Source organism: Diaphorina citri, unplaced genomic scaffold, assembly GCF_000475195.1.
Source record: "Diaphorina citri unplaced genomic scaffold, Diaci psyllid genome assembly version 1.1 scaffold916, whole genome shotgun sequence".
NCBI lineage: Eukaryota > Metazoa > Arthropoda > Insecta > Hemiptera > Psyllidae > Diaphorina > Diaphorina citri.
In genome coordinates this window covers 21,791-32,893 of record NW_007378347.1, presented here as the reverse complement: position 1 = coordinate 32,893, position 11,103 = coordinate 21,791, and positions in this window count along the sequence as shown.

Here is an 11,103-nt window from a genome sequence, read left to right as displayed (position 1 = left end):
CAGCGAAAAAAGGGTAAGACCCGTGATCTAACGCTTACAAGGCAGACCCTCCAAGATAACTATTAGGCTGGCAGAGGAAAACTTCAAAATTCAAAGGTAGAGGAACTTCAAAATATTCTGAAACTATAAAATTAGTTCCAGAAATTCATCATTTTTTCGGCGAATCATTCGTTCTAGTGGGATTAATCTCATTTTACGATTCAATCCTAATAGGAAAGTCACATTTTACGTCACATGAGTCTCATAAAAAGAGCACGTTCCAATATATTGGGTACAGGGATCGAACGAATAGAGGGGGGGAACTAGGCTGGCAGAGGAAATCTTCAAAATTCAAAGGTAGAGGAACTTCCAAAATAATATTCTGGAACTATAAAACTAGCTCCAGAAATTCATCATTTTTTCGGCGAATCATTCGTTCTAGTGGGATTAATCTCATTTTACGATTCAATCCTAATAGGAAAGTCACATTTTACGTCACATGAGTCTCATAAAAAGAGCACGTTCCAATATATTGGGTACAGGGATCGAACGAATAGAGGGGGGGGAATTTGTCACTTCGGGTTCGGCATGATAAGTTGGTGAACTGCCCACCCAAGCATACTCGAGAGTAATTTATGATATCTCAATCCCACACCCCTTCCCTATTTAAATCCCACAACCCTTCTCTCCTGTTTTAATCCCCCTTTCCCTCTTTAAATCCACAACCCCCTCTCTCCCCTTCTTTCCCTCACTTCCTATTAAATAAAAAAATCTCTCTCCCCTCTCTCCTCATTGAAAATTACTTTTCTCCCCGGACACTCGGTTTTTTCTCTCCACATAGGTATTTCAATCCTAATAGGAAAGTCACATTTTACGTCACATGAGTCTCATAAAATGAGCACGTTCCAATATATTGGGTCCAGAGATCGAAGGGATAGAGGGGGGATTCTCTCTTTTTCTCTCCCTCTCTTCCTCTCTCTCTCTCTCTCTTTCCCTCTTTCTCTTTCTCTCTCTCTCTATCTCTCCCTCTCTCTCTCTAATCTTTCCCCCCCTCTCTCTCTCTCTTTCTCATAAATACTTACCTACCATTCAAGGTATTATACAGGTTTAGGTTTAACGAAGTCAATGCGGGTTTACATCTAGGTAAATGTTATGTTTCACTTCACGCGCAGAGAAAGAAAAGAAGAAGAAAAGAAGAAGAAGGAGAAGAAGAAGAAAAAGAAGGAGAAGAAGAGAAAGAAGAAGAAGAAGAAAAAGAAGAAGAAGGAGAAGACATAGGTATGTACTGCTGTTTATTCCCTCAATATCCTGGTAGAGAGGAGGACCTGGGTTCAATCCCAGCCCAGGTATGGAATTTTTTCCACATTATTATTCTGAAAATTTCACCTTATTGTGATACCTAGTAGCTTAATACTGGGGTGTAAATTTTTAAGTTATGTTTGTTTATGTAACTTTACCTATTGATGGAGGAACGACAATTTGTGATATTCTGATGTCATGTTCATGATCAACACAATTTATTGAAATTCCTTTTTTTCTCCTCTAATGTCCAAATTTTTTATGTAACTTTACCTATTGATGGAGGAACGACAATTTGTGATATTCTGATGTCATGTTCATGATCAACACAATTGAAATTCCTTTTTCTTTTCTCCCCTTACCTATGTCTGATTTCATTCTTCAATTTTCTTCTCCCAAACACTTTTGTCTGTATTTTTCCTCCTTAATCACTCCCTTTTATTCTCACCCAAATAGACTGTTCAATGTTTTCCTCCTCCTCTCCCTCTCCCTCCTCCTTCTTCTCCTCCTCCACCAACTCCTCGCCCTCTCCCTCCTTTCCCTTGTTCTCCTTTTCCTTCTCTTCGTCCTCCTCGTCTCCCTTTCTTCTCCCAAACACTTTTGTCTGTATTTTTCCTCCTTAATCACTCCCTTTTATTCTCACCCAAATAGACTGTTCAATGTTTTCCTTATCCTCTTTCTCCTCCTTCTCTTCCTCCTCCAACTCCTCGCCCTCTTCCTCCTTTCCCTTGTTCTCCTTTTCCTTCTCTTCGTCCTCCTCGTCTCCCTTTTCATCCAAAACTACTCGTTTTCCTGTGTTTTGTGTTGAAAATATTTTTCATTCGAGATCCGTGGACCCGATTATTTTTATATCCCTTTCCTTAGGTACCCTATTTATCTATGACTTTGAGTTTGTATTGAAATAGTACAGGGTGTCCAATAAATTTGTCTTTCTATAGATACCTTAAACTCGCTATTTTTCTTCTTCTTTCTCTCCCTCTCTCTCTCTTTCCCCCTCTCTCTCTCTCCCTCTCTCTCTCTTTATCTTTCCCCCCCTCTCTCTCTTTCTTATAAATACTTACCTACCATTCAAGGTATTATCCCAGGTTTAGGTTTCACGAAGTCAATGCGGGTTTACATCTAGGTAAATGTTACGTTTCACTCCACGCACAAGAAAAGAAGAAAAGAAGAAGAAGAAGGAGAAGGAGAAGAAGAAGAAGAAAAAGAAGAAGAAGAAGAAGGAGGAGAAAAACAAGAAGAAGAAAAAGAAGAAGGAGAAGGAGGAGAAAAAGAAGAAGGAGAAGGAGGAGAAAAAGAAGAAGGAGAAGGAGGAGAAAAAGAAGAAGGAGAAGGAGGAGAAGAAGAAGAAAACAGTCAAGATTTTCAGCACGTGTAGTAAAGAGTGAGAAGTGCTTTCGTGGAATAGGCCACTGGTCTTTTATTGCAAGCAGAAAAAGAAAGAAGAAGAAGAAGAAGAAGAAGAAGAAACAGTCAAGATTTTCAGCACGTGTAGTAAAGAGTGAGAAGTGCTTTCGTGAAATAGGCCACTGGTCTTTTATTGCTAGTTTCATTAATCTTACCTCCTCATGACAAGTTGTGTTTTTGCCTTTTCTTCCTTAAGTGTAAGGACAGAGTGGAGCGGATAGCAGAGAGCTTCGAGTTTTGCATGATAGAAGGATGCAATTCAGGCTGGTATACCTACTCCCTTTTTTAAAAATCCCCCAGCCAGACTAAGCTGGTCTACTTCCTGTTCAAAGTCTCCCAGCCAGACCAATATGCTCTTAGACTTAATATGTCGTTTGAAAATTTCCCTTCCTAAAGACACAGCAAAGGTTGAGTGCGAAGATCGTCCACTCGTAAATTTTCGTAGCCAAAATCAAATGTCAGCCAAAAGCGATCACCCTAGGGCTGATGGCTGATTGAAAGGCTGACGAAGAACGCCGAGCTTGGAAGGAAAAGGCGAAGAAGAAGGAGAAGAAGAAGAAGAAAAAGAAGAAGAAAACGAAGAAGAAGAAGGAGGAGGAGGAGAAGAAGAAGGAGAAGAAGAAGAAAACGAAGAAGAAGATGAAGAAGAAAAAGAAGAAGAAGAAGAAGTGGAAGAAAAAGAGGAGGAGACCTGAGAAAGAGGGAGGGGGAGATAGAGGAGGGGGAGGGAGAAAGATAAAAGGAGGGGCAGGGAGAGAGAAATGCAAAATCAGTTTAGGATTGGCGTCAGAAGGAGTGAGAGAGAAGTTTTTAGGAGGTAACTACCTACAGTAGGAAGTAGGAGAGAAGTGGGGAGGGGAAGAAAGAGATAGAAATAGGGAGGAGGAGATAGAGGAGGGAGAGAGAACGAGAAGGAGAGGGGAGGGAGAAAGAAGAAATGAAATGTCAGTTTAGGATAGGTGTCAGAGAGAAAGAAAGAAAGATAGAACGAGAGAGGGAGAGAAAGAGGAGATAGGTAGTATGAATTGAAAGTTGTAGGAGTGGGAGAAGACAGTATGAATTAAAAGTTATACCTACCTAAGAGGAGACCTGAAAGCATACTATGCTCTCACTGTCCTTACATCAAGTAGGTGGAATAATTATTTTTTTCCAGTTTTTCCACCCATCAGGAAAGTTGTAAAGTTCATTTCTGTGTGAATAATTTTCCGAGCACCCTATGGAACCTTGATATTTTTTTTCATCGCTTGAATGAGTTATTGTTACTCACTTATCACGTGCCAAGCCTTTGCCTACTGACCTACTGTACAAACCTTTACATCATTACCAGGACAATTTTAGACTCGTGGTTGATGAGATTCCTAGGATAGTATCGTAGGACAGTCTTCCTTTTCTTCGCCTTTTCCCGTGTTCAGACGGGGTCGGCGTTCTTCGTCAGCCTCTCTATCAGTCCTTTCATCGCTTGAATGAGTTATTGTTACTCACTTATCACGTGCCAAGCCTTTGCCTACTGACCTACTGTACAAACCTTTACATCATTACGGGACAATTTTAGACTCGTGGTTGATGAGATTCCTAGGATATTATATCGTAGGACAGTATTCCTTTTCTTCACCTTTTCCCGTGTTCAGACGGGGTCGGCGTTCTTCGTCAGCCTCGCTATCAGCCTTTGGGTGATTGCTTTGGGCTGACATTTGGTTTTGGCTACAAAAAATTTACGAGTGGATGCTCTTCGCGCTCAAACTTGGCTATCTCTTTAGCAAGAGTTAGGGCTGTTCGCCCCTACACCTAAGCCTCTGAGTGGGCTTTTTGTGTTTGGAGTTAAGCTGCTTTGGGATGACATTTGGTTTTGGCTACAAAAAATTTACGAGTGGATGCTCTTCGCACTCAAACTTGGCTATCTCTTTAGCAAGACACATTTCAGGCTGGTATTCTCCCTGTTCAAAGTCACCCAGCCACATTAAGCTGGTCTGCTGCCTCGGTGGTGTAGTGGTCAAGATGCTCGCCTGGCAATCAGGAGGGCGTGAGTTTAATCCCAGCCAACGCAAGGAACTTTCACAACGTTGTTTGACAAATTGACTTCAATAATATACTAGTATCCTACTGCCGGTGTATAATAGGACTGTTTAGTCCTACTCTAGAGCTGGTCTGCTGCCTCGGTGGTGTAGTGGTCAAGATGCTCGCCTGGCAATCAGGAGGGCGTGAGTTTAATCCCAGCCAACGCAAGGAATTTTAACAACGTTGTTTGACAAATTGACCTCAATAATATACTAGTATCCTACTGCCGGTGTATAATAGGACTGTTTAGTCTTACCCTAGGGATATAAATAAGCACTATTATTAAATTTTCACGTCCGTATTCCCATGGGCGTTTTTTAGGAGGGCGCCTTTTTCCCTACCTAATACCTAGGTTATCGGATCCTGCTAACTTTTACCGACAAGGTATGATGACTATTTTAATTAACTTGAAAAGAAACTTTTGAGAGCTTTCTAATGTACGTATAACTACCTTATCTACCTATCTATTATAACTCTACCTAGGTACATAGGTATTATTTATCTATCTACCTTCGTCTATGTAGGTATAGAGGAATTTTTACGAACCTATAAAAGTGCCAGGTATACCTAAATAGATAAATAGCCAGGTATAAATAAATACCTAGTTAAAAAAAAAGAAGATAAAATCACATTTTGACTTCTAAGTGATAAAACATTCTCATGTTCCGTTTGAAAAATTAATTTTATACCGAAAATTTTTCTCCTCTAGCATAAAAAAAGAAGAAGAAAAACACATCGTCAGATAAAACTCTGAAAAGTCTTGAGTGTTTTCCAGGGAAATAATAAAAAAAAGTGTCGCGAATTTGACATTAATTATAATTATTTTAGTAGGTAATAGAAAGTAATAATTACTGTATAGTAAAGTACATGTAAAAAATAAGAAAAGAAGTATGCCGCCCTTAAATACGGCCCTGTTGACAACTGCGAGGAGTTTAGAACGTAACGTAATAGGGGTGACATACTTTTCTTAATTTTTTCCCCCATTATTATTTTCTATTTTGCCTCAAGGTTACAATTTTCTTCTAATTTCCCTTCAAAGGCGCGCGTGGTTTGTGACGGTTTCCCCTCCTTGATATTACGAAGCAATGGGAAGGACTTTGAATATTCTTATTTATTTTTGACCACCCTTTCTTCCTCTCTCTTCTCCTCTTCCCCTTCCTCCTCCACTCTGTCTCCCTCCTCCTTCCTCTTTCTCGTTATCTGTTATCCTCCCTCCTTCTGCCTTTCTCTCTCTCTCTTCTTCTTCTTCTTCTTCTCTTTTTCTCTGTTCTCCTCCCCCTTCCTCCTCCACTCTGTCTCCCTCCTCCTTCCTCTTTCTCGTTATCTGTTATCCTCCCTCCTTCTGCCTTTCTCTCTCTCTCTCTCTTCTTCTTCTCCCTTCCTCCTCCACTCTGTCTCCCTCCTCCTTCCTCTTTCTCGTTATCTGTTATCCTCCCTCCTTCTGCCTTTCTCTCTCTCTCTCTCTCTTCTTCTCTTTTTCTCTGTTCTCCTCCCTCCTTCTCTCTTTTCCTCCCTCCCTCTGTGTCCCTTCTTTCCTTCCCTCTTACTTTCTCCTTTTCCCTCCTTCTCTCCTTTTCTTTCTTTCTCTCTCTCTCCTCTCTTTCTTTCCCTCTATTTCCCTTCTTTCCTTCCCTCTTACTTTCTCCTTTTCCCTCCTTCTCTCCTTTTCTTTCTTTCTCTCCCTTTCTCTTCCTCTGTTTTCCTCCCTCCTTCTCCCATTCGCCTCCTCTCTTTCTTTCCCTCTATTTCCCTTCTTTCCTTCCCTCTTACTTTCTCCTTTTCCCTCCTTCTCTCCTTTTCTTTCTTTCTCTCTCTTTCTCTTCCTCTGTTTTCCTCCCTCCTTCTCCCATTCGCTAGCTTCCCCTTCTCTCTTTACCTCCCTCTTTCTCCCTTCTTTCCTTACCTTCTATTACCTTTATTTCTCCCCTCTCTTTTCTTTTTCATTTTCAGGCCATTCAAATATTGTGTTATTCACTTTTCACTGTCTCGAGTATACTAAGTATTTAAGGCGGTCTCTTCCTGATCCCTTATGTGCCGCGTCCATTTTAATTTAGGACTATTGCACTGTACTAAGTACAGTCCAGTAAACCATAGAACTCGTCCAGAAAAAGAGCCTTATGTATTATACATATCTATTTACTTTTAGGTAGGTATGTACTTTTTGTCCGAGCGAGTACCTACATTTATTTCTCCCCTCTCTTTTCTTTTTCATTTTCAGGCCATTCAAATATTGTGTTATTCACTTTTCACTGTCTCGAGTATACTAAGTATTTAAGGCGGTCTCTTCCTGATCCCTTATGTGCCGCGTCCATTTTAATTTAGGACTATTGCACTGTACTAAGTATAGTCCAGTAATCCATTGAACTCGTCCAGAAAAAGAGCCTTATGTATTATAGGTATCTATTTACTTTTAGGTAGGTACTAGGTATGTACTTTTTGTCCGAGCGACTATCTACATTACGACAACAATCTGACATAATGTACAGTCGACATTAAACATTAGTAGCAACATTACGTTAACTATGTTCCTCGTAAATCCTACATCATCATAATGTCAGCTATATCTTTGACTAATAGGGGTAACGCATGCTATTGTCAAACGGACATATGGGACATAATAGATATTACCTGTGTTATGATAGAAGGTAGTACCTACATAACAAGTCCACCGAACTACTAAATATTAAACCTTAATTGGGCTCAGAAAAAAACTTTGTTCAAAGTTAGAAGGAGCCATTTTTAAATTCCAGGGGGGATCCTCTTGTCTCTTCAATATGGGGACAGGTTTTCCAGTCTAAAAATATGTCTTTCTTACTTTTTTCTACCCCCTACTTCTTCTCTCATTCGGTCTCTCTCTCTCTCTCTCTCTCTCTTTTCCCCGATCTTTTTTCTCACTTTTTCTATTTTTATGTCTTTCCTCTCTTTCCTTTTCTCTCTCTATTTCACTCTCTCCCTCTATCTTTCCCTTTCCCCCTCCATTTTCCTCAGTTTTCTCTTTCTCTCACTGTCTTCTAGTCTTTTCTGTTTATTAATTTATTAATCCTTTGTAATTTTATTTAATTTATGTAATTAGTTAGTACCTATGTACCAATAAACCACACATGTTAAGGAATAAATTTATTTCTAACATAACATTTTATATTCATTAGATCATTACCTTCTCTATTATTTAAGGCGGTCTCTTCCTGATCCCTTATGTGCCGCGTCCATTTTAATTTAGGACTATTGCACTGTACTAAGTATAGTCCAGTAATCCATTGAACTCGTTCAGAAAAAGAGCCTTATGTATTATAGATATCTATTTACTTTTAGGTAGGTACTAGGTATGTACTTTTTGTCCGAGCGACTACCTACATTACGACAACAATCTGACATAATGTACAGTCGACATTAAACATTAGTAGCAACATTACGTTAACTATGTTCCTCGTAAATCCTACATCATCATAATGTCAGCTATATCTTTGACTAATAGGGGTAACGCATGCTATTGTCAAACGGACATATGGGACATAATAGATATTACCTGTGTTATGATAGAAGCTTTGACTAATAGGGGTAACGCATGCTATTGTCAAACGGACATATGGGACATAATAGATATTACCTGTGTTATGATAGAAGGTAGGTAGGTACCTACATAACAAGTCCACCGACCTACTAAATATTAAACCTTAAATGGGCTCCGAAATGTCAGAATTTTCCATTTGTATTACCTATTCTTTCATGTATTCACCCTTGCAATATTTTAATATATACTATTGATGCAAATAAATAAATTATACTGCCCCCCTCGAACAAGAATTTTCGGAGTCTGACGTACAGTAAAGGAGGAAAATGAAGCTCTAGGGGGAGGGGGCTTCAATACGGCCCTGGTATAGTGTAGTTATAGTGACGTATATTATAGTTATAGTGAAGTGTAGTAACTAGTGACGTGGTCGTTAAGTCTGGACGTATGTGACGTGCTGTCCTGCACTTCTAGTTATGACCAGAGCTCACGCTACAGACAGTGCTGTAAGGTACATGGCTTGCATAGGGTTATATGTAGTTATAATCGATTCAAGTCGGGTTTTTTTTTTATTATTTATGGACATGTCCAAAGAAGAGAGGAAAACTGTGTAGGTAAGAGAGTTGAGAAGATGATAGTAGATGAAAATAGGGGACGGGGCAGACCGAAGAAAAACTGTAATTCAAAAGATGTGCGGGAAAAGAACTTAATCAGTTCGATTGATATTTGTAATTATGTATTTCAATTATCCTTTCTTAGTTGCTTGTCGACTGTTATGTTGTTGGTATAAAAATAAAACAAAGTATCTTGTTAAAAAAATAAAAAAAAAAAGTTAACAACAGGGCTGACTGGAAGCTGGAAGAGACTGGCGGAAAACGCCGACCTCCCTTGAGGGGGAAAAGCTGTAGAAGAAGAATAAAGAAAAAAAGAGGTGTGTTTCCTATACCTGTAAAAAAAAAAAAAAAAAAATAAATAAATAAATAAAAAAAAATAACAATACACGTACTTGCACAACCAACCCGTCAACCGTCAACTAAAGTGAACAAATCAGTTGAGCTTGCCGATGCATCGCCAAGGAATGAAGGAATTATAGGCGGTTGGAAAAAAAGATCTTAATTTGTTGAGAAGTTGTAAAGAATAAGTCAAGGTGTTCCCTGAGCATATTAGCAGAACGCTGAAATCTAATTAGAGGGGAGTTTTGCAAATAATTTGCTCGTACATGAGGAGGTCTAAAGGGAAGAGATACCCGTGCAGAGTATTGAGGAACATTTATGTTGATTGCCTCTAGAAGGTCAGGAGTGTCCAATCCTGAGTTTAAGATTTTATGAAAAGTAATCATGTCGTACATCTCTCTTCTCAAAGATAAGGGAAGTAGGTTGAGAGTTTTCTCAAGAGATACTTGAGTGGGAAAAGCTGTAGAAGAAGAATAAAAAAGAAAAAAAGAGGTGTGATAGACGGAACTGTAATTACTGATGAGGTCTCATCATCCCGAAATGGATAGAGGAAAGCTGCGGTCAGACCTAGGTCTCGAGCTTTTTCCGCCACACAAATTCCGACTGTCTGTCAGACGATCTGACAGTGGCTGGCTTTAGCTGACAAAGAAAGAGTCCGGCGTCCGTCCTACGTGGTAAACTATTGAAGATGCAAGATTCTCAAAGGAAAGAAGAGGAAAAGATAGTCATGGAAAGCAACTAAACTCTTCTATCATGCAGTTGATCGTAATATTGTATGGAATATAAAGTTAATTTTTTCTTCACCCCAAGTTTTTAGCCGTGTTGAAAGTTGGAACGTACGTGCAAAAAAAGTGCGTGTTCCTTCCATTATTATTTAATTTTTGGGGGGGTGGGAAGAGAGCATGCTAATTTTCATTTGGCCTACCATCCTACCATGCTTGAAGCAAAGTTATTTAGGCCACTTTTTACGGGTTAGCTAAAACGCAAAAGTTTTTTAGGCGAGTATGTGTATATTTTTAGCAGTGCTATGCACCTTTGTGTACGTGTGGTAGTTATGCAAAAAAAGTAGAAAAAAAGCATATTGAAAAAATATTATTTCATGTTGCTGTTATAGAAATATAAAACTTCATACATCTATAGGGTGGGAGGGGGAAAATGGTTCACTCGGTTAAACACGCTAACACTTTCAATGTATACAGGGTGACCTCGATAAGAGGTATCTCTCTTGTTGTAAGTGTAAGCAATGAGAATGGAGAAAAATATAGGGTGGGAGGGGGGAAATGGTTCACTCGGTTAAACACGCTAACACTTTCAATGTATACAGGGTGACCTCGATAAGAGGTACCTCTCTTGTTGTGAGTGTAAGCAATGAGAATGGAGAAAAAAAATTCTGTTAAGAAAAGACACTTCAATGGCAAATGTATACCTAGATTTTACATAGTTAATTAATTGTACTTTTATGAAACATTCCTCTCAAATAATTGTACTTCTATGAAACATTCCTCTCAAAAATTGATATAAAATTGACAACAATTGATAAAAGAAAAGTGTTGAACTAAGTAGAACAAACTCAGGAAAGAGTCCCTTGTGTGACCTTTATAGGCACACTTGAGTCTCGAAAGAGAAAATTTCCTTTTGCCAAATCGTATCAAAATTGAACAAACTTGGAACTCCCTTCGAATCTCACGATTCTCAAGTTTGCTCCGGTAAACTTTGGACCCTAATTTATGAACGACCCGGTATAAAGGTAGGCGAAGATGGAGGGGAGGGGGGTAACGACTTTTACATGAGGGAAGATTAAAAGCAAAAAAAGTTATAGACATAAATTCCTAGCATCGTGTTTGCAATGTTTGCATTGAAGGATATTTTATTTATTTTCATTTCTTTTTAGCTAAATCCTTTTTA